Below are 24,744 nucleotides of genomic sequence, written 5' to 3'. Positions count from 1 at the left end.
GCGGAGGAAAATTCTGTTACGGGAGATTCAGTCATTGTTGGGGAAGCTCAACTTCGCGTGCCGTATCATGCCCATGGGGTGGATTTTTTGTAGATGGTTGGCTAAGGCAACATCGAGAGTCCAGTACCCTCATCATTTTGTGCGGCTCCATCGTGAGTTGCGTGAGGATTTGGGGGTGTGGGCGTCCTTTTTGGAGGGGTATAATGGGCGTTCATTGTGGATGGCGGAGATGGTGGCAGCGGACCTTGACTTGTTTACTGACGCGGTGGAGGGGGTTTGGTTTTTGGGCTTATTTGCAGGGTCGGTGGTTTGTGGGGGTGTGGCCGGCGCTTCCATTGCAACAATTTGGGAGTGGTGGAATCTATTAATTATCTTTGGGCCTCGTCCCCTCCGGTGGTGCGCCTACTGCAACACCTTGTTTTGGTTAATTTGTCATTGAATTCTTGGGTGGTTGCGGCCCATGTTCCTGGGGTGGATAACTCAATTGCTGATGCTTTGTCTCTTTCAAGTGGGACCGGTTTCTGGTGCTGGCACGGGAAGCGGACGTGGAAAGAGCGGGCTTCCCTCAGGAATTGTGGAATCTGCCATTTGGTCGTTAGACGAGTTGGTAAGGCGGTCATTGGTGTCTGGGACCTGGGCGGCGTACGGAAATGCATGGGATCTGTGGGGTACTTGGAAACAGCGTTTTCAGGGGTGTGGGCTGGAGGAAGGTGTGTTGTTGCTGCTGTTTGTGGGACATTTCAGAGAGGAGGGTTGGTCGGTATCCAGGATGAACAAGTTTATGGCGGGTGTTGCGTTTGGTTGCAGGAGTAGGAACGTGCAGGATGTTACGAAATCATTTTGGGTTGTGCAGGCTTTAAAGGGTTGGAGGAGGTCGTCGTCAAAAAGGGATCAACGCCAGCCGGTCTCTTTTGAGTTGTTGGAGGATTTGTTTGGACAGTTAGGGCAGGTTTGTGGGTCGGTAGGGGAGGAGAGGTTGTTTAGATTGGCTTTTTCGTTAGCCTTTTTTGGGGCGTTGCGGATTGGGGAATTGGTTAGCCCAAGTAGGTGCCGCGCGGGGGGTTTGCGAAGGGAGGACGTAGTCTTATTTCATGATAGGATCGAATTTGGGATTAGGAGGTCAAAAACTAATCAGTCGGGTCGGGGGTGTCGGGTGGTTTTGTTTCAAGTGGAGGGTTCGGTAGTGTGCCCGGTACGGTGTCTTAGGGAATTTGGAGTGCGGGGGGTTGGTTTGAAGGGGCCGTTGTTGGTTCATGAGGATGGATCATTCTTGTCTCGTTTTCAGTTTATAGCTGTTTTGCGCGCTTGTTTGAGGCAGTTGGGTAGGGACCCCTTGCTGTTTTGGAGTCACTCATTCCGCATCGGGGCGGCTACCGAGGCGGCTCGTAAAGGTCTGGGGGACGATGTTATTCGTCCCATCGGTCGGTGGGAGTCCATTCGGTTTCGGTCGTATGTTAGGCCGGCGTTATTATTGTGAGGTTGGTCGAAGTTGGGGCCAAGGCATGGTGTGGGGGGCCTCCCATTATTGATTATGTGTTTTGTTTTGCAGGTGGTGTGGCTTGTCTGGTTTGGATTATGGGCCACTCCTATGTATTTTGGGGGGCATTGCGGGCAGATGTCAGACTGGATGGTAGGCAACTGAGTTTTTCAAGGAATGTAGCGGTGATTAGGTGGTTGTGTTTGAGGGGCATGAAGTCGAACAGGGTGCTACCTGAGTTCCACAGGTTTGCAAGGTTGGATTCTTCCCCGGGGGTATTAGCGTTGCATGTGGGGGGGAATGATTTGGGGGTGCGCCCCTGCAGACGAAGGATATAAAGTTTGACCTGCTCAGGTTGTGGGCGCAGTTTCCAAATATGGTGACGGTTTGGTCTGACATTGTGGCGAGGAAACATTGGAGGGAGGCCAGATCGGTGGAAAGGCTGAACAAGGCGCGGATAAAGGTCAATAGAGCAGTAGGTTGCTTTTTGGGAATCGTGGCAAGGAATGGAGGGGTTGTGGTTAGGCACAGGGAGCTTGAGGCAGGGGAGGGGGAGTTTTGGAGTAGTGATGGGGTGCATTTGAATGCAGTGGGCATCGATTTGTGGTGCTCAGGGTTGCAGGATGGGAAGTGGCTTTGCGGGTGTGGCGGGACGCAAGGGGGTGAGGTGTTTCCCCCCTTTGGGTCGTGGGTGGTGGGGGGTCCTTGGAGTTGGTGGTTATGGTGGCACTCGCGTGGTGGGGAGGGAGCCAAAGGAGGCTCTGGACTCCCCAGGTATTGGATGATGGAGTGGCGTATGGCGGGTATTTGCCCTCGTGTTGCCCAGGGTTAACGGGTTCTGCCTCTGAGCTGGCGTTTAACGGCTAGAGGTAATCTGAAGGAGGGGCGAGGGCAGTTACCCAGCTGGTTTATGGGGCTCCAAGGACCCTCCCCCGTGTTTTCAGTGTAGGTTATGTGGGCGGGCCTCCAGGTAGGGAGGCCTTGGGGACGTTGTTATTTAATAGTTATGTTATTTAGGCTTATAATAAAATGACTGCTGTGGCCAATAAAATCCACCTATGTTGTTGTGTCTTTTTGGGGGAATGGAGTAAATTAAGGGAGCGAATCGACAATACCTTAGTCAAGTTCAGGCCGGACCTGGGGCTGAAAGCCTGGGGGGAGGCCTGGCATGACCAGGTTGGGAGGGAGTGATAGGTGAAGGAAGGTCAGGGAGGGGTTAATGTGTGGGAAGAGGGGGTGGCATGCAGGAGAGGGGGCTAGGTTTTATAAGGGAGTAGTAGGAGCGGAAAAAGGGTCAGTACAGGGGGACAGACGTGGTGTAACAGCCCCCACCCACCCTTGAGGAGGCTACATTTACTGGAGGGAAGGAGGTGTGCGGGCAGCGGGGAGTTTTTTCGGGGGTTATGAAGGGGTGGAGTTGAGTTGGCTAGGCAGGGAGGGCCTTTTTTGTCATGGCGGCCGAGGCAGGGCGGTGGGGAGTCCTTGGAGTTGGTAGTTATGGTGGCTCTGGCGTGGTGGGGAGGGAGCCAAAGGAGGCTCTGGACTCCCCAGGTATTGGATGATGGAGTGGCGTATGGCGGGTATCTGCCCTTGTGTTGCCCAGGGTTAACAGGTTCTGCCTCTGAGCTGGTGTTTAACGGCTAGAGGTAATCTGAAGGAGCGGCGAGGGCAGTTACGCAGCTGGTTTATGGGGCTCCAAGGACCCTCCCCATGTTTTCAGTGTAGGTTATGTGGGCGGGCCTCCAGGTAGGGAGGCATTGGGGACGTTGTTATTTAATAGTTGTGTTATTTATGTTTATAATAAAATGGCTGCTGTGGCCAATAAAATCCACCTATGTTGTTGTGTCTTTTTGGGGGAATGGGGTAAATTAAGGGAGCGAATCGACAATACCCTGGTCCTGGATCTGCACAGACGGATCCGTTCAGATAATACAACCGTCTGCATCTGTTCAGAACGGATCTGTCTGTATTATCTTTAACATAGTCAAAACGGATCCGTCTTAAACACCATTGAAAGTCAATGGAGGACGGATCAGTTTTCTATTGTGCAAGCAGCGTTTTGGTGTCAGTCTCCAAAGCGGAGTGGAGACGGAACGGAGGCAAACTGATGCATTCTGAGCGGATCCTTTTCCATTCAGAATGCATTTGGGCAAAACTGATCCATTTTGGACCGCTTGTGAGAGCCCATGACGGATCTCACAAACGGAAAGCCAAAACGCCAGTGTGAAAGTAGCCTAAAACACAAATACTGTATGTGCAGGACCTGCTGCTTTTGAAGGATCTGCTGTCACATGACCATATGTCTGCAGATCCTCAAACCAGTAGGTGGAGCTGCAAGTCTGCACAGAGGAGAAGACCATGGAGGAGACTTATCAAGACTGGTGCAAAGGGAAACTGGCTTAGTTCTCCATACCAACCAATCAGATTCCACCTTTGAATTTTAAGATCTGTTTTGGAAAATGAAAGGATCAACGTAATTGGCTGCTATGGGCAACAAAGCCAGCTTTCCTTTGCACCAGTTTTGATACATTTCCAGCTATGAGATGCTATGTACAGTAGGTGCCTGTGATCTGGTCTAGGATCTGTATTTATTTAGGGGGTGTGTAATTATTTTGGGGGTCTATGTATCTTCGATTGTGATCTGAGTTCTCTATTTATTCAGGCGTCTGAATTCTGGGCTCTCGTTTGTGTTTATCTAAGGGGTATGGTCTGGCGGTCTGTAGTTATTTTGGGGGTCTGATCTAGGGTCCGTATTCTGGAGTTGATAACCACTGGACACAAGGTACTAAACTGAGAAATTTGCCCATTATCCCATTCACTTCCATAGACCACCAGTAATGTTCTCAATGAAGGGAACCTGTCAGCAGACTCTCTCCTGTATTTGCATATACAGATTGATAGGTGAGTATCTCCTTATTTAACCATAGGCAAAAACTGGTCAGTCAAGAAGAGATATCCAGAGGACACGTCTCTCTGTTCCTGCCTCTTTTCCCTCTTTATGTTTCCCATTAAACATTGCGGCATGGATATGGCAGCATATATCTGCTGACAGTTTCCCTGTAACGTCTCCCCCACTAATGACCCAATCTTTATGATTTTGAATAGATTGTATGGTTTGGTTGGTGGAGGGGGTTTCAATTTTTCTTATCTGCATAAAGCACCAAAATGCCTTGTGTTGACCCTGGCAGATAGCGTGCCCATCGATATGTTGCTATTGTTATTCTTACTTGGGGAAGTTACTTTAGGAAGTTAGAGAAGTACACAGGCTCATGTATTTTAGCCATCATTACTAGATCCAAGACAACACTTTAATTTGGCCACTAGTAGCCACAGGCCTCCAGGACTTTGAGAAGGTCATATGTATTTCAATAAGAAGAGAGTAATAAGCAGCTGCAAAATACATCTGGCATTGCATATTTTCCTAATAAAGAAAGAATGAGGCACGCTAAACCTCGTTTCCCTCAATAGCAGACACCAGGAGACAATGGGACTGTTGATATCGAATCTTTGATCTAACTGGATCATCTAACCATTTAAAAAAGCTGAATTATGAGGAGCAGTGCAATGTTGCACTCACTTGGGCTACCTTCACACATGCACTAAAGCTATATGGCAGGCTGTTGCGGCAGAGGCAACCAGATACCGCCGTGCACTGCATATCTTATAGAATAGACATGGCCTTCTTGTAGTACTAGAGCTCTGTGGGGAAATGCCCCTCTCTACCTAGCACCCATAATCCCATCCTGGTAACTAGTGGCTGAGTTAAAGTTTTATCTTGAATCTAGTAATGATGGCTAAACTAAATGAGCCTGTGTACCGCTCTAAATTCTTAATATACTCTCACTTCTCCATGTGAGTGCTTGGCAGTATCTGGCTAGGCTGGATACGATGTACACCAGACTCTGTTGACTATAATGGGATCTGTCCAATTTCCAACATGAATGCCAGGTTTCAGATGGAAAAAACACTGGTGCACACACTGGTTTTTGTCTGGCTGAAACCCAGCACTTATGTTGGAAACCAGCTGAATCTCCGCCAGATGTTATTAAAGTCAATGGGGTCCAGGGGTGCATGGCCCTATCTGGCTAGCTTTAGGGCATGAGTAGTCAAATGTAGTCTAAATGTAGTAATTCTAGATGTTGGAGGAATCATACAATTCCACTAGAAATTGGAAATCTTTGGCAGTTGTGTGAAAAGCCCAGGTCTATATCAAAAAAGGGTTGCAAATGGAACCTAGCATTGTATTTTAGGAGCCATTAAGACATAGGAGCCTTTCTTGTCCATGGTCTACTAATGTAGTTGTTCTATTCACTTGAATTGCAATACCAGAAATATCTCACGAACAAGAGTGGTGCTGTTTCTGGAGTGTAATGATATTACAGGCTATAGCTACTAGAGAGGGGTCGTTGATCCAGGGAGTTATTCTTATTGCCCGATTGGAGTCAGGAAGGAATTTTTCCCCATTAAAGGGGTTGTCCAGGTTCAGAGCTGAACCTGGACATACCTCCATTTTCACCCAGGCAGCCCCCCTGACATGAGCATCGGAGCAGTTCATGCTCTGATGCTCTCCTTTGCCCTGCGCTAAATCGCACAGGGCAAAGGCATTTTTCTGAGTTCCGGTGACGTACCGGGCTCTCTATGGGGCTGACAGGCAGCCCGGTGACGTCACCGGCACTGATGGGCGGGATTTGGCTCTGCCCTAGCCAGTAAAACGGCTAGGGCAGAGCTAAAGCCCGCCCCTCAGAGCCGGTGACGTCACCGAACACACTGCTGGGCGGAAGTTACCGCCCGGCAGTGTGTTATTGAAAACACAAGAGCCTGTGCCCTGCGCGATCTAGCGCAGGGCACGGGAGCGCATCGGAGCATGAGATGCTCCGATGCCAGGCTCAGGAGGGCTGCCCGGGTGAAAATAAGGGTATGTCCGGGTTCAGCTCTGAACCCGGACAACCCCTTTAAGTGAGGAAAATTGGCTTGTACCTCACAGGTTTTTTTTGCCTTCCTCTGGATCAACTTACAGGATAACAGGCCGAACTAGATGGACAGATGTCCTTTTTCAGCCTTATATACTATGATACTATGTTATAAACTCTGACTTTTTTTTTTTTTTTACATTTTTACTGCACCTTTAAGATTTGTCTTTTATTGACTCATGCATACATTGTTCCTCAGTAACCCCTTTGAATTTGAAACGCAATAAGGGGATAAACCATCTTCTCCTTTTGCTTCCTTCTTTTGGGTAAGGGCTTGTTCTCACAAACAAGGAGCCATGCATTGAGTGGATGCACTGTAGCTATGTTGTGCAAGAGAACAGCGGAGGATGGGCTGTTGTGGTAAAAAAGAAACAAAAATATATACTGACCGCCATTCCGACCTCACAGTTTAATTTTCCTGTAAGAACCGGTCCTGAAATATGTTTAGGAGAAACAAAACTGATCCTTACAATAAGATATTGTTGTGCTCAGTTTCAAGGCCACTTTGCCATCATCCTCTCTCATATTGCTACGAGCATTGACAGATAGCTTCACTTTTCTTGTAAATGTTTTCATTTATGTCGTTTACTGATGCCACGAGTGTACTGCACTGATGAGGCCTATAAAATATTCTGTACTCATCACTCCCAGACAATTTTAAACTCTTCATTCGCTTTTCACTGAAAATTCTTGGATAAAGTTTCATGGTCAAGACATAGGTATATTATGTTGGCGTGCTGATAGGTCTTTGGCTTTGTAAAGAAAACAACTTTTGAGATTGAAGAACATATTACATGGCCCGATGTGGGGACATAATGAGTGCCTATCAATGATACAAAAAGTCAATCGGTGCTGCTCATTTAATCGGCTCTTACATGGGGGACGAGCAATCATTACATGAGTAGCTACGGACAAATGATGATCTTTGCTGATGCATACAAGATCACCCAGCAATAAAGTTTATTGGCTGGTAGGTGGAGAGTTTAGAAAGGCTAGTGATCTGCCAAACAAATGTTCCTATAAGCGAACATCCCGATCATCGGTCCTTATAAAAGGGCCCTATCTCTAGATTTTTCACGCAGAGCTCCACTCACCTAGGACTTAATTTTTCTGCTTTATTTAACCCATATAAGCAAAATTCTTTTGGTTGGGCTGCAAACCACTCATCTAAGATGGCCACCTCCACGCATGAAAACGTTGTTGCTTTGATGTGTTTCTTATGATATGAAAAAGGAATTAGTCTGACAGGCCGAATCAGGTGAAAAGACCAGGTATTTTAGACGCTCTGTCAATTTCTGGTTTGCAACGCTCACCTTGTGAGGATCAGCATTGTCTTGAAGAAACAAGATTCCTTTAAAAATGTGGAGAGTAGAGACCTCTTGCTGCTTCAGTTTGTCATGATTGCTGATGCCTTGCTCATTGACATCTGTGTCTTCATGTCTCCATTTTTTGGATTGCTCTTTGGTCTTACTCTGTAGATCAGGGATGTCAAACTCGTGGCCCTCCAGCTGTTGCAAAACTACAACTCCCATCATGCCTGGGCATACTGCAGCTATCAGGGAATGCTGGGAGTTGTAGTTTTGCAACATCTGGAGGGCCATGAGTTTGACATCCATGCTGTAGATCGTATATATGGATCCAAGTTTCATCCATAGGCACTTCAAAAATTCCTCCGGATAATGTCCTAGATGGCTTTTCAGACCATACATTCCACTGGCAATGTGTTACTATGAGAAAAATATATTCACATTATTGTACTTGTAAGGTGACCGTTTATTTTTTCACTATTTCGAAAGTAATTTTCTCTCCCTCTTTAAGGAAGGAGCATGAGAGACATTTCGTGACTAGTACTGAAGGCATCACTAGTCTACGTTATCATTGGTGTCAGCCAATTCTAGCCTCAGCTTTACATATTGCATAATGTTTTGTCAATCTGAAACAGTGCGGCTGATATGGGTTACATAACAATTCATTGGATTGCACAGGCAGTGCATCTGCTCCTGCTTGTAAGGTGTATTGCACCTCACAGCAAGTTACCCCAGGTTTTGTTAACAGTGTCAGGTCTAGAGGTATTTTTTTTTTTTTTTTTTTTTTTAGGGGGAGGGATAATAAATTTAGTTTGGGGTTTCATTTTTATGGCTTCCACTGGAAAGTACCGTATTAGCTGCATTCTCTGAGTCAGTACAATAGTGCAGATAACAAATTCCTATATTTTTTATGTTTTACTACTTTTACACAATAAAACCCCATTTAAAAAAAAAAGATCATTTGGGTGACAGATGAAGTCCCCTCCATCTCTTCAATCACTGAGATCCCAAAGGTGCTATTGACCATGACATTTAAGAGGTTAAAAAGCCGGGTTTAAATATACAGCGTACACCCATTGTCAGTGGTGCAGGCTCAGCTTCTATTCCCCTGCGATCACAGCACTGTACATGTATAGAGAATTGAGAATTTGCAGCAGTACTATCGATTCAAAAAAATGTATCAACAATTTCACAAAAATTCTTCTTCTAAATGGATCTAAAGCTTTGATGATTTGTTTCAGACAAATTGCACAAAATGGTGCCCGTTATTTTAAAACTAGCAGAAAGACTCGGCTTCGCACAGGTATATTTAATGTAATTTCCTTAAATTTTTCATTTAATGTTTGTGTGTGTCGTTAAAAGATGTCGACGGTATCCACTATGACAGTGACGACTACAGTACCCGCCCCTTTAACAGTGATCTTTACAGTGACCTGCCCCCTTAACAGTAACATACTCAGCGCCCTCCCCTTTAACAGTGACCTCCACAGTGATTTCCCCTTTATTAGTGACCTCCACAGTACCCTGCCTCGTTAACAGTAGTTTCCACAATAACCCACCCCCTCAACAGTTAACTACACAGAGCTCCGTTTCCTTAAAATTTGACCCCCACCACACCCGCCCCCTTAACAGTGACCTCTAAAGCACCCCGCCCCTTAACACTGACTTCCATAGTGGACCGTCCCTTAACTGTGACCTCCATCGTTCACTGCCCCTTAACAGAGACCTCCACAGCATCTCACTCTTCAATAGTGACCTCCACAGCATCCTGCCACCTTAACAGTGAGCTACACAGCTGCCACCCCTTTATTAGTGACTTCCACAGTACCCCATCTCCTTAACAGTGATTTCCACAACACCCCGCCCCCTTAACAGTGGTCTCTACAGCAATCTGCTCCTTAATACTGACCTCCATAGCGGATCGTCCCCTTAACTGTGACCTCCACAGCAGCCTGCCCCCAGGGTGGCCATAGGTCTGGGTTTAGGTTGGACAGTCCGGCCTTCAGACTCCCTGTACTCCGTCCGGCGCAGGGCCTGGACGGACACAGGGATGTCCTTTTGAACAGCTTACTCTCAGACAGCGGCACTGTGCTGTCTGAGCATGAGCTGCAGGGAGAAAGTCACCCTCCCTCCCACCCCTGCAGCTGACAGAAGTTGATTTTTATCTTCATTTTTATACTGCCCGTCAGGTTTTTAAGTTTGTCTTTTGAGGGTGGCCTGAATGGCCACTCTACCTGCCCCCTTAACTGTGACCCCCACAGCACTCCGCTCCCTTAACAGTGTCATCCACAGCGATCTGCCCCTTTAAAGCTGACCTACAGCAGTAAAGAAAATTGACTGGGTTGTTATGGAAACCTGGTGTAAAACAGTGTGTATGTGGAGACCAAGGGCCTGTGAGCTTCTATTGACTGATTAGGATCATGTGACCAGGCTTCTATTGGCTAATGCATTTTTTTGGGAATATCTCAGGAACGGTACGTCCTAGAGAGCTGAGACCCGTTCTAAAACCTTCCCGGACACCTGATGTACCTGTGTGCCAAATTTCGTGACTGTAAATGCGACAGTGCGGATTCCTTTAGCCAATACAGCCAATTAGGAGGGTGGATATAGGCAGTTTTATCAGGCTCTCTGCTAGCTTTGAAGCACAGATGCCATTGTGAACTAGCCACTGATGTGACAGAATCTGTCTGTCCTACATGAAATAGACATACTAGAAGACATTTTAGTGTGAGGATTGCTAGGTACAATGTCAGGTTTTATCATTAGTGACAGTATAGGAACAGTTAGTGTACAGTCAGGGCTGCTGGAGCTGTAGTTTTCATAGCTTTACGTGTTGCGCATGTATTACACATGAGCTTTTAAAAAGACAGTACTCTTTTCTGTGCATGAGCCAAACTTTTTGTCCAAAAATTGTTGCAAAGCTTCTACAGTTCATAAGTGTTTTATACGCATATTTTTCAGCATCACCAGCAGCATATATTTCACTGCATATATTGTGCAATTGCACCTTTTTCTTTTCAAAAGCCTGTTGCAATTTTTATACCATATATAAGTGCACAATTAAGTGTATTTTAGAGAGTAAATACCAGTGTATAGTTGGGTTGTAGCCAGGCGAAGTACAACTGGATCTTTGTGCAACTAAACGTATTTTAGTGCATCACCAGGCATCAGCATATAGTTTGGTTGCAGGCGTTGTCCAAATCTGCTTTTCTCTGTAAAGCTTCTACAGTTTAGAACTGTAGAAATAAGCAGATTTTATATCATCACCAATAGACTTTAGTTTGTACACAAACTTTCCAAATAACTGTTGAAACTTTTATTACAAAAATACTTTTTAGTACAGAGTAGTGTAGCTCACCTGGCATATTGGTCAGTGTCACAGTTGCCATATATTGAAGTAGCTGACTCTATTGGTGCATGCTCAAAATCTGTGTCAGACCTTGGGCAAACTCGGTTGGTGGTGGCAGAAATCATGTGATTGTTGGTGGTGGGAGGTTCTGTGTGGATATCTTCCATGTGGTAATTTTTCTCCACAGTGACAGCTGTTATTGTATTGGACTCTTGTAAATTGCAAATTCTTTTTCTAAAAAAAATGTTTAAAATTGTCTTGTCTACACATTCCACATTGTCTTCAACAAAATTGTTTAAAACACAGACATCTGACCCAAAAGGGACAATTTTTGGAAGGTTTTTTTATTTTATTTAAAAGGCATAAATCCAATAGCACAGCCTGCTTTAAAGCAGGCTGTTTGTTGACACCGTCAACCATGAGTTGACCCACAGCAATATATGTCACTGTCACTCAAAAATTATTTTGTATTGCTGTTATTGCGTTCAAGAGCTTGAAAGGGTAAAGACAGAGAGAAAGAGAACAAAAATTTGAATAAAGAAAGACAAGCGAGAAAAATGATGAGGGGCATTTATCAGTGTGTTTATTCCAATGTTGTGACGTTGCAAATTGTGGCGCACACCATAGTTGGGTCATAAGTCGTTACCTTTTGAGATTCTCACCACTTTTCTAAATTGCCAAGAAAAGGGGTAGGGATTACTGCGAGGGAGCAGAGCCTATCGCAGCCTGCCAGATTTGCTATAACTTTCGCAAGAAACTGCCCATGGCTGGCGTAGACTTGAGTTTATGGCACACGGAGTGCAAGAGATGTGTATAATCAGGGGCCGACTGGGAACTTAAATTGGCCCTAAAAAAAAAAAGTGGCCCCATTTGTAGGCAGGTCCAAATTAACAGAAGGTGGGGCAAGACCAGTAGGCAGGGTCAACAATACCATAGTGTAAAATACCATCCCAGCAGAACCAAATAACAAAGTGTAGCACAATATACTTCCCCAAAAGCTGGCCCTCTGTGGTAAACATCAATAGCTACCATCTTCTGTTCTCTTCCTCCAGTTGTCTATAGAGTATTTGACTTAGGAGGTGAGGTTTGGGCCATGGCAGTTGAATTCAGGAGGACATGTGCTGTCACTGGCCTGGTACATGGGTACCTGATTCTCACAGAGTTAATTACTGTTAAGAGCCAATTGTACCAGATCAGCGGCAAAGAGGAGGACTTGGGTGGCCCCCTAGGGCATTGGCCCACCTGGAAATTTTCCTGTAGGGTCTATGGCTAATCCGCCCCTGCACATAATTATGGAGAAGTATCAGTTTTTCAATTAACTTAGGCGCATCTTACTCCGGTGCACTGAGGATCAAGACTGCCGTATGGTAACACCAGTCTTGATAAACATCCCCCATTAGTCATAGGGGACCTCAGAGTGTCATACACCAATTTGTATGCCAATTGGAGCACTTTCTATTTTGGTACAATATATTCAGACCCCAGTAAAATTTTCTGACCAATTCGTTAAATCACACCCAAAATTAATTTCATCTCTACCCTGGTTACTTTGCACAATAGCTTATCTTCTGGGTGAACAAAGGATCAGGTAGGTTAAAATCCAGTATGTCCAATCCTTTTTTTTTCGACGTCAAGCTGTGCTTATCGACATTTAATAGCTAGTATATTTGAGACATTGAGACATTGTTAAAGGGTTTTTCCAGTACTTGATGGCCTATCCTCGGGAGGGAGTCTGAAACATTGCATAGTCAGCATCTTCCACTACAGAAATGGGTGGAGCTGTGTAGTTCCAGTGCTGGGGCTACTAAGGAACAAGTGATCAGCAGAGGTGATGGGTGTCAAACCTCCACCGATCCTGAGGATAGATCATCAGTATTAAATTATTGCAAAACCCCTTTAAGGGTACGACCACATGTTCAGGTTTCCTGGTGCACTTTTAGAAGTCAAAACAAGAAGTTAAGAAGAAGTCGTCGTATTTGTCCTTTACACTTTCTCAACTTGTATGATCCAGTCCTGATTTTGGCTTCCAAAACTGCATCAGGAAACCTGACTATGTGGCCGTACCCTTAGATGAATTGCAAACGTCTAACAAGTGCACAATTTATATTTTTTGATGAGTGTAAAGTTCTGCTGGGTTTGGGTGTTTTTTATAGTGTTGTGTAGTATCATGGACAGTCCAGAGCAGCACACAGCAGTTCATCCAGCTTAAATGTTCCACCTTCATGGGCAGAAGACAATGGGCTTCGATCTAAGCTTGGTACTCTATAGGCACAGCATTCCAGTTTTTTCATTTGTGACATAGGTATAGGAAATCTCAGACAGTTTTAACATTGTATCAGAGCATTTCTCTCTAATCACGACTGCTTAATCTTCCCTAAAGTCTTTTCCACCTAGCACAAACCCTGACGACCTGCTGAGAAGAGAAGACATTGGATACCAGTAAAAAGCTAATTCTGATTAAAAACGCAACTATGTATTCTTCCCAATTAATTGAAAGTCTTTTTTTACCATTTGCATAACACATTACCAGAGTTCATTGAGCAGTTTCTCTTTCCCAGTAAGTAATGCACAACACTGGTCCTTAAATAAGCATATATCTGCTCCACTCATGTATTTGAAAGCTATGGCAACTATGCCATTCTCCTTCCCCTCCTCATTCATAAATCTGTATGTTGTAGATGCAAAGGAAACCAAAATGTATTAAAAGGGACCAGACAAAAGTATATTTTTCTTTTTGCATAGCATCTAGTGGATCCAGCAGACTACTCCACCCATCGGGTAATCACCTACGTAACTCATATATGAGTGTTTATTGATGAGAAAAATACTAATATATGCAAAGCAGGTCAAACTTACCAATTTAGGAGAGACAGGCCAACCATCTTATGTGGATGGGGATGTAGAAGGATCCAACATGTTGGAATTCAATAAACCTGACACTTCCTACTCATTGGACATAAGCCACTCACAGATGTCTGACTTAACTTAGGAAGCATGTATTTGCAAAACAGGATGAATAGATTTCGGCTGAAAAGGTGTTTGGCTGACAATTATTGAAGGTGTACTATCAGTAAAAAAACAATCACAACAATTCTTGATGGTTCACCAAGAACATGATGGTCCTGTTTGGCCCAGCAAGGGGACTGACTGGGCTGCTGAAGAACTCACATTTGGTTATGGGGTCAAGTGGTAGAAATGAACTATGCTAGCACGATAAGTCACTATGAGTCATGCACACTGCCATAAGTTTTTTGCAGTCGCAAATAGCGGACCTGCAAAACATGAATACAAGCTGAGTGCAAGCTGCCATTTTTTTTATTCTTGCAGAGATTTCCTATCCTTGTCCGCAAAAACGGACAAGAGTAGGACATGTTCTATTTTTTGTGGGGCTGTGGAAGGGACTTACGGATGTAGACAGCAAACATGGATCGGATGTGTATCAAAACTACGGCCATGTGCTTAATCTCTTATAGGTATTGAGGATAGCTGGGCAATCTTGGGTTATTTCTTTTACAAACCAATCAAGCCACAAACTCAATAGGAGGCCTAGTCTCCTAAAAACAATCCCTTTCTATGCCTATTAGGCCAACGCATATGTGGGGGACCCTACTTGGAAACCACTGGACCAGAGCATTTGAACGTTTGTAGTACTAAATATTCTTTGCCAAAATCTAAGATCTGAGGCTTCCTTAGAGGTCAACAGAAGATTGCTGTGTATCTGATGTGCAAATGTATATAGTTATGTAATGTTATGTATTTTTCATGTATTTGCTGTGTGTTCCAGCAGAGGAGGTTATGGTTGGCTATAGTTGGCAGGAACAGGGCTAACCACCCTGTATCTCCCCTCCTGGTAGGAGTGGGATGGTCCTACTTCCTGCCAGGAGGGGGAGTTCCAGTCTAGAGACAGAGAAGGGAGAGAAAGCACTTGTCAGAACTCCTACTCCTTGAAACCAAATCTTATTCTCCTGTGAGACCAAGACTCCAGAGAGATCAGCAAAATCAAGAATCTTACTTCCAGAAAGCACCAGTGGAACAAGACAGCAGAGCGATCAGAAAAATACAGCTAATACAGACACTTCTGACAAGGTGAGGCACTATGGCTCAGACACCCATTACCTGAACCATCTGGCCACGCATACTGCTGGATGTGCCACAAGCTACACTTTGCACTAAGTAAAAAGAGACTGCTGCTAGATGTTTACTTCTGGCTTAATTCTTCCAACTACATTTCCACTGCACTGATCCACAGGGAGCAATGGCCTGAGGTACACTGTGACACAACACCTCATCAGGGCAACTACCACTCCCATTCTCTGCACTGGCTTATCAGGGGCTCACTGCAGGACACACTTGAACTTCACCAGTTAAGATACAATGCTTTGCAGGATTGCCCTGCATTCATTACCCACGGTATGTACAAGGTTTCTGGAGGCCACTGCAGGGATGCATGATGTCTCGAACACCATACCAAATGATGTTCAATTGGTATATTTAGCCAAAATAGTCCACCAATTTTCTATTGGTTCTTACAGCAACATCTTTTGCTACTCTAATAAACCTGCGAATGGTGAAAATCCTATTAGCATGCCCACTTTCACCATCTCAGCCACAGAAGCTTGTCATTACTTTAGAGATTACATAGTTATCTTAGACTCTGTCACTATTGTCCTCCAAGCATGGTCAATTTGTTATCAGCCTGTGGCTCTCTCCTTGCCACGTGTTCAGGACGTCATTTTCCCCAAACACTGATTTGGCAGAAGGAAAAACAAGTGGCTGTCACAACACAGGAAGCTATAACTATTCCAATGAGGATATGGGGTGGCCATACCTTTTAAAGCTCTCTTGCTCAGTGAGCAGTACCAATAATGCCCACATGGAGCATCTTCTCTCCTCCAAGAGTCTGGTAGGTTAACTGTAAGCATGTGACTACTGAAGTCTGTGTCAGTGTGATTATAAGACAATCAAGCACTGCCTGTCACAAAGAATGATGTAGCTCTGCATAGACTAGAGACCCATCCTAGAGGAAAGACAACCTCAATATGCGACATAATGTGAATGAGAACGTTAATTAAAAAAGAAAAAAAAAAAAATTGCCGTTTAGCCATGAGAACCCAGCAGCTATTTAACACCGGGTGGGGAGCAGACGTTCCATGAACTGCTTTATTTCATGGCATTACAAACCACTAAATGGTTACTGCACCCTGTCACATGCAATCAAAGCAGCGCGTAAACTAGATGGGAAGGCAGCTCTCTGAGGCTTTTAAAGTTAAAAGCTTGGATAAGATTGAATTTGTGAACCGATAATGCACATTCCCTCCTTCCTCTCCCTCCCCATGTTCAGAAATCTTCCACTACATTGGACTCTTTTCTACATTTTTTTATTTTATTTGTGCTGAAAAGAACTTAAATGTGAGTACCGGTAAGTATGGCATAAATTACTAATACCAGACTTGGCTATGGAATGCCAAGGATCACTAAATATCCCATTGAAAAGGTATCGTGAAGGGTTTTTCATTTCTTAGAAATGTGGGGATCCTCATGTTTTGGTCAGAGTAGAGAAGGGTTATAAAGAGTGTCTTTGGCTCTGGAGGACCTGTCCATGCTGTGCTACATAGACATCGCATTAATCTAGTGGGTACTGTGTTTAAATCTTAATTTCCTTAAGGTGGGGCTGCAGGGAAGACCACTTACTGTTAGGTTTCTCTATAGTGAGGGTTCCAGCAAGGGGATACTATGTGATCAGCGGATATTTTCAACAAGTAGGAATTGGTAAAATGGACATCCTCTTTTGGGTAGGTTCACACCTTTGTTTAACTGATCCAGCCTATCCCGATCCTGCCATTCACCGTCAGATGCCATTGACTATAATGGGATAAATTCCAGAACAGCCTGCAGGATCAGTTAAATTAAGGTGTGAACCTACCTTAAGAGGTCCTGTCACCTCTCCTGACATATCTGTTTTAGTTAAAGGGGTTGTCTCATCTCAGACAATGGAGGTATATCGCTAGAATATGCCCCACATTGTCTTATAGATGTGGATCCCACTGCTGGGACCCGCACGTGTATAGGGAATGGAGCCCCACAAAATGGTGGCTGGACCCTCAGAATTCTTTCTTCTAGTGAAACCCCATTCAGACATCACAGGTAAAGATGAGCCAAGTTGGAAAAATTCAATTCAGCAGCTTCACCAAAGTTTGACAAGAATTTCTATTTTTGGGTGAAATTAATTTGTCACGAATCGCTATGTTAAAACTCCACTCAGCCTATCAATCAATGGGACTGTTTTTAAAAACGGTAATACGCTAGTGCAATATGGCCTTTTGGGTTTAAAAAAATGAAATCACTCACCTCATCCACTTGCTTGTGCAGAGCAGTCCGCTCCTCTCTTGATTGAAAAAGATTTGCTGAAGTGATGAGGTCACCACGTTATCACGCTAGGAGTGTGCGCAGTGACATCATCACGCACACTGAAAGTGGAGCGGAGCGAACTGCCTCTGCGCGAGCAAGTGGATGAGGTGATTCTTTTTCCCCCCTGTTCTTTCTAACTCCTGCCGTCATTTTAGGAAAATTGATTTGTTACCACGTAGCACGAGGAAATTCGGCTTAATTTATAATCAAATTATTCCCAAAATTTTGACTGAATTCAACTTTAGATGCCTCACTTCACTCAACACTAAATACTAATCATTCAGAGTGCATTCATGTAGGGTCATGGAAGGGGTGAGTATAACTATAACCCCCCATGATGGTGATCAGGTAAGTAAAACTTGTGGGGATTCAGTAGACTTCTCCCCAGTGGACAAAGCAGGCTCCACAAACTAACCTTCCCATGATTAATGTAAAAAATTAAAATCAGTACACGACAATCTCTTTGTAACAAAGCTAGAACCAGCCCTGTACCTCACATGGATCCAGAGATCTCCCCATTCATTGCTCTGCTACATTTATATCAAGCTGACAGCTCAAGGGGAGTGTCTTTTCTGATGCAGCTAAGGGGGCGTCCATGCTCTCTCTGTCACAACTCAGGAGGCATTTGAAATGAGCATGTGCGGCCTCCTCAGTGAGCCGGACAAAAAAAAGAAAGAAAAAAAACAAACAGCAGGTGGAGCTATACAGATAAATTTTATTGAATAACTCACTGGCTATGCTGAATTTTTAATTACAAGCAATTACTAAAATATTCAGATCCAGGTGCTGGTTTGTAAACTGTAGAATATTTTTCATGGGACAACCCTTTTAATTAAAAGAAAATGTCTAGTTTACTTACCACCTCATAGTTGCGTGGATCGGCTGCTCGAGAACTCGGTCACGTGGCGGTCCTCTTCTGAAAATCCTGCCTTTCCCGACATCACATCCTTTACCAGGTTTCTGGCCTGATCTATGGACGGGTCTGAACTATTTGTCTCCCTGATGTATGCTCAACCTCCAGAATCCACCTCTTCTGCGTACGCGCCAACAAGACGAGTAGTTCTGGCCATGTCCACAGCAACTCCCCCGTCCTTGCTTGTGGAAGGACATGCCTGTCCATAGATCAGAAACCTGGTAAGGGATGTGATGTTGATGGATGCAGGAATTTCAGAGGAGTAGCATCACATAACTGGGTTCCCATGCAACTTCAAGAAGGTAATTATATTAGCAACTTTCTTCTAGAGGCCAGGTATGAGCCGTTAGGTTGGTTTTGCGGGGCCTGCTGCAACCCAGAAAACTCCTTTAATGACAGATGTGTTTAGACGCCGGCTTCATTTCACAATGTTGTCTTGTGGGCTTTATTATTACTGGTGGTGTGCATTCTTCTAGCACCAGCAAGTGAATAAAAGTAGAAAAACTTCCAGTATTAACCATGATAATGCAATATTCAATCGTCGGTCTGTAAATTATTGTGACAAGTGTCTCACGCTGCACAGTCCTTAGTGTCAGCATTGTTATTGCATAACTGAGATAAGTGTGACTTGACCAGTTTCGGACAGTCTCTTACAGAAAGGTTTTTGAGTCATGCAGTGGTTTTTGGAAGCGTTTAGTCAGCAGAGCTGGTTGTCTGCACTGGGAGATTCAGTACGGGGTCTTTATAGGACACTTAAGAACAAGCATGAGTCAATTGTTTTCTACCAGGTTCACATTTTATTGCTAAACTTTGTGAGGAAAAGGTTTAGGTCATAAGACAAGCAGACAAATTGTTCTATATTGGCCGGATCATCATTGGTTCTGTTGGAGTTCCTGCAGGTGCATGGTACTGTTACAGTATGTAGGCAATGTGAATGGCTACTGTTATAAGGGTGCTGCATGGGTTTTTATATTGGCACAGCATGTCACGTAAAGGAGGCCATTAATCTGGCCCTAGTCATGAAAGAGTTGATGTCACTCTAGTGATGACATCACAAGGGTGGTCAGGTATATTGACTGATATATTTCCTTTAAGGCCCCAGTATGGGTGATGTTACAGACAATGGTGTCACAGGCTAGAGGCACCACGCATGTGATGACAGTGGAGAAGAAGTCATAATGGGCAATGTCAGTAACACTGCTCTATGGTGATAACACTGGATTTGGAGGCATGGCTAATGATGATAATATCAAAAAGGAAGATGATTAGTGGGGTGCAAATTTCTTAACATTCAATATTCAGAGTTGGAGTCCGGTGAGCACATAAAATCTTTGTTTCTGGGCAGCAGATCGTACCGTATAAACAGCTAACTGCTGCCCAGAAACAAGAGCTATGTATGGGAATGAGCAATCACAGTAATGATCTCTAATCACCATAGGGCGGAGGTGATTGCTACATCTAAATGCAGCTCTCACCTCCGCTCAGAATCAGGCAATTATCAGGAAAGAACGGTTGGTTCCCAATAATTGCCTGGCCAGTAAGCCCAAGTAAGGGGCCTTACAGGGGTCATCCCGTTAAGCGAATGGGTTCCCAACAGCAGTGATTATAATAAAATAACACACCAACTCATGCTCAGCCCTTTTCTCCCCTGCTTCCTGTGCTGCACTCTGCAGACAATTACTGACCTCCGCAGTTACCTGCTGCACACTGCTGAAGCCAGTGATTGGCTGCATGCAGATATGGTGTGCAGGGAACGTTACCGCTGAAGCCAGGTAGATGACATTACCAGTGCAAAACTAGAACATGGCACTGGAAGCTGCTCTGAAAAAGAGTGGTAAGTGTGACTTGGTTTGTTATTTTAGCCTAGTTGCTGCTGGAGAAAAAAATCTGTTAACCTGGACAACCCCTTTACATTTCATATTAGATATGAAGAGGGGAAGGTGTAAAATGAGATTAACAATGGTTTTCAAGGGATGGAAGGAACAACCCTACTATACCAAATTAACATTAATCCAAATTATTACTTTGAATAGAGAACATTTATAGAATAAATCTTTGGATCGATCACACCCATAAATAAGATAACACATTGATAACTTGAGAAGACATTTTTGCGTGATTTACATGGAATTCCAGGTATTTCTAAACAGCATTTTATGGGCTTCTGTGTTAAACAGATATTCTACCAAAAGACATCTCCTAATCTGTAGCAGATCCCCAGGTGGTGCCCAACACTATCTCCTGAGGGTTCCTGCAGAGATTACACTACTTTGTACAGTTATCTACTAACTAAACTGTAATAAAGTGCTAAGCACATCATTTACATCCAGCTCCACGATTCAATTTTTTTTCGGTTTACCATTGTATTGGATGCCTAGTCAAAGAGGCTGGCCTTACAATTTTACTCCAAAACCATTTGAATACCTGTGATATCCAACAACACATGGATTATTCCGATGTTTATGGCAAAAATGTGTATACCCTTGGTCATCTGCTAAAAATCCATACAATAGAAGCCAATGTACCTCACAGTGAATTGCCATTTACACACCACTCATGGCACAGTTTTTAATAACTATTTATCCTTTGCTGAAAGGGAAGCATATGTGCATAGTACAGATCCATACAAAACACTATATAGCAGCACATGGAGCATAGCTCTGTCATGGACATGAGACCTTATAGTCAACGTAAATCTGGGGAGCAGTGTGAACCTCTTGAAATGGAGATTTTTTTTATTATGATAATTGTAATTTCCATCCGAACTTGCATCATTTGTCCAATAGGAGAAGTACCATTTGACAATATGGACTAGCCAATTTAAAGGGGTTGTCTGAGTGTTTAATATTGATGACCTACCCTCAGGAGCGATGTGAGTCTGATGCCCGGCATACCCGCTGATCAGCTGTTTGAAGAGGCTGCTCACACCTTACCAAGCACAGTGCCATTCATTGGATAGTGGCTGTGCTTGGTATTACAGCTGATCCTCATTCACTTGAATGGCACTGAGTTGCACATATGCCATGTGACCAATGAACATGACGTCACTGGCCTAGAAAGAGTCAGTGGCATTGGTTGGCAGGTGGTGCCGGGGTTCTGGCCCCCACCGATCTGATATTAACGAGCGATCTTGAGGATAGGTCATCAGAATTAACTGCTCGGACTAACCCTCTAAGGTTAATTCTAGAGACACTGGGGAGATTTATCAAACTGGTGTAAAGTAGAACTGGTTTAGTTGCCCATGGCAACCAATCAGATTTCACCTTTAATTTTTGAAAGCTCCTTTGGAAAATGAAAGGTGAAATCTGATTGTTTCTGTAAATGAGCCATGGGTGTAAAGATATTAGAGGAACTGTAGGACTTGTCCTGACGTCTATGTCTCAAAATGGTCTGATTCCTGGGCACAGAAAAATCAAACATGATTTTGATTAACTAAAGTCATAGTTCATAGATCATAGTAAAATCATTTTATTCTATAGTCTAATAGCAGGGATGGAGATTAATGGCCCATAGACCCATTTGGTACCGACTAGGTAGGTGGAGGCCCCTATAGCAGATGTTGTATTGGGCCCAGGAGCAGTGATGGCCAGTTCACATTGTTCGCCCGCGAACACATGCGGGCTGCCATCTTTTCTCACAAGTCCGGCGAGGCACAGGTAAGCCCTTACCTGTGCCTGTGCCGTGAGCCGGTCTGAAACAAATGTGGTCAGCGGGAACAGGCAGTTCCGAGAACAGCCCAATGAAGGCCCCCGGTGGCTGTTCTCGGAACTGCCTGCTCCCGGTGACAGCATTTGATTTCAGACCGGCTCGCGTACAGGCACAGGTAAGGACTTACCTGTGCCTCGCCAGATTTGTGAGAAAAGATGGCAGCCCGCATGTGTTAGTGGGCGAACAATGCAAACTGGCCATCACTTCCCAGGAGCTTTAAAAGGCTGGCTATGACATTTGTTGCCAAAGTTGTCAGTGAATTGCTATGGCTGAGAAGGGGTTAACTATCAGGTGGAGTGCGGCTGTCTGAGTGGACACTCTAGCTGCCTCCAACAGATAATGGAAGGAAAGGCTCCTCGGCTTAAGATCAATACCATTAAAGTCTTCAACTTCCAAAAATAGTTATAAAATATCAATTACATACATTTTCATTAGCTAAATGTAATTATTAGGGATGATTCATTGATTGTGTTCGTCTCTCCGTTCCTTGGCGGCCTAGAACTGGCGGAGAGCCAGGCCAGGCAAAATGATAAATTATAGGATGGACAGCGAAGCCAAGAATCTACTATGGTGACTGCTGCTGACCTCACCACATGCAATCTGCAGGGTGTTGAGCTTGAACTGTCAGAATTTCTCTCTATGAATTCACAAACAATATGGAACGTTCAAAAGATAAAACATTTATTCGGGGATTTCAGATTTTATAGGTAGTTCCCAGACATCATAGACAGACTAAAGGCAGTTTTGTATCACATCTAAGGAACGTCTTCAGACCCAACTGCTTAGGAAAGAACCTGTTGCAGGCTGGCCCAAAAAAAATAGAGAAATGTACATTTTATGGATTCTTCAGCAAAGGTAGAATTCAAGGTTTATATAAATTGCTTGTCCTAGTCCACTGTCAGCACTATCTATAGTCCTAATCGCATTAAAACCTGGTTCCTATACCTAGTAACAGAAGTCTGGACAGGGCTGGTGATTGCCCAAAAGACACAGCAAGGAGAAGATATCCAAGTAATGATCGTCTGACCTCCGCTTACACGTCCTGACAGATGTCACTAGGAGCCAACAAATGACTGTCTCCTGATAACCTGCCACAAGATAACAAGCAGGAGCCTCCTGACTAGAAGGAGCTGCCGCTATTGACCTGTTCTGCAATTCTGTAGGTGTCCACCTCAGGAAGAGTAAATTGGAAGTGACACAATACTTCACTATGTTCTCGGAGCAGGTCTGGGCCACGTCATTTACAGGAGGTAGTTTTCAGTTAGAATTCACAGTACAGATGCAGCAGACCAAATCTTACTTTGGGGGGGGGGTGATGTCATTTACGCCTGTTTTTTTGTGTAAAAAAAATTGCTGAATTTGTTGCAAAAAATGTTGGGTCTTTTTATTTTTCATGCCGTTCTTACAGCTTAGCAGAAGAGAGTGAGGCCACCACAGTCCAACACATTTAATATACTGCAATTTACGCTGTAAACCTACGACTGCAACTCCTAAGGCCTCATTCACCCAACTGTTGTGTGTTTTGCGGTATGCAAATTGCGGATAGGCAAAACACGTATGGCGTCCTTGTGCGTTCGGCAATTTGTGGAACAGCCATTGATATGTCCGCAAAACGGACAAGAATAGGACAGGTTAATATTTTTTTTTTTTCGGACCACAGAACGGAGCAACGGATTGAAGTGAATGGGTCCGCATCCAAGCCGCAAAAACTGTAGCTCGGATGCGGACCAAAACAACGGTCGTGTGCATGAGGCCTAATAAAGTGGTTGCATCTTTTGCAAGTGGGCTTTTTTTTACTAAGGCATGTCAAACGCCAGTCTTTAGTAAATGACCTCTATTCAGCTGAATAGGAACACTTGATTATCAGATCCAATCCCACAGCCAGAGTCAGGTGGTCATGTGAGAACAGCCCAGGTTGAAGAATGTCTTCCTTACACAGGTTGTCTGAATGCTAGGATTTAGTCAACAGTCCAGGAGAATGAATTTTAGAGGGTCACTGAGTTAGATGAGCACATCACTGCAGTACTGCTCCCATTGACTTCAATGGGAGCAGCACTCTATTAATGAGCTCCCTCCACTTCACAGTTTATGGGGTTTTCTGAGATATTTTTACTGATGACCTATCCTCTGAATAGGTCATCAGTATCTAATTGGTTAAGCTCCGATGCCTGGGACCCTCACCGATCAGTTGTTTGAGAAGGCAGCTGGTGGTGGTCTTCCAGCTTTGCCTAGACCAAGTGCCGTCACGCTCATGGCTCACATGGCCTAGACACAGCTCAACCCCATTGAAGTGAATGGGGCTGAGCTGCAATACCAAGCACAGCCGCTGTATGGCGCTTAATCAGTTATGAGTGGCAGGGGCAATATTCGAATTTGCGATATTTCACGAAAATTTGGGCGAATATTCATCATATATTCGCAAATTCGTGATCTCCAGTCATTATTTTCTTGATTGCAAAAATCGGAAATCGGAAAATTCGCGATAAAAATTACCGATACGAAAATTCGTGATCAACACTACTCCTAAAGTCAAAGATATTGCAGCAAGAAGCAGTGAGGGATTATGGGTACTGATGGAAAAAAGAAATCTAGAATATTCGCGATTACGAAGC

The sequence above is a fragment of the Bufo gargarizans genome, chromosome 6 (assembly GCF_014858855.1).
Source record: "Bufo gargarizans isolate SCDJY-AF-19 chromosome 6, ASM1485885v1, whole genome shotgun sequence".
Lineage (NCBI taxonomy): Eukaryota > Metazoa > Chordata > Amphibia > Anura > Bufonidae > Bufo > Bufo gargarizans.
The sequence above is the reverse complement of the archived record's forward strand: the minus strand, read 5'-3'. Positions refer to the sequence as shown.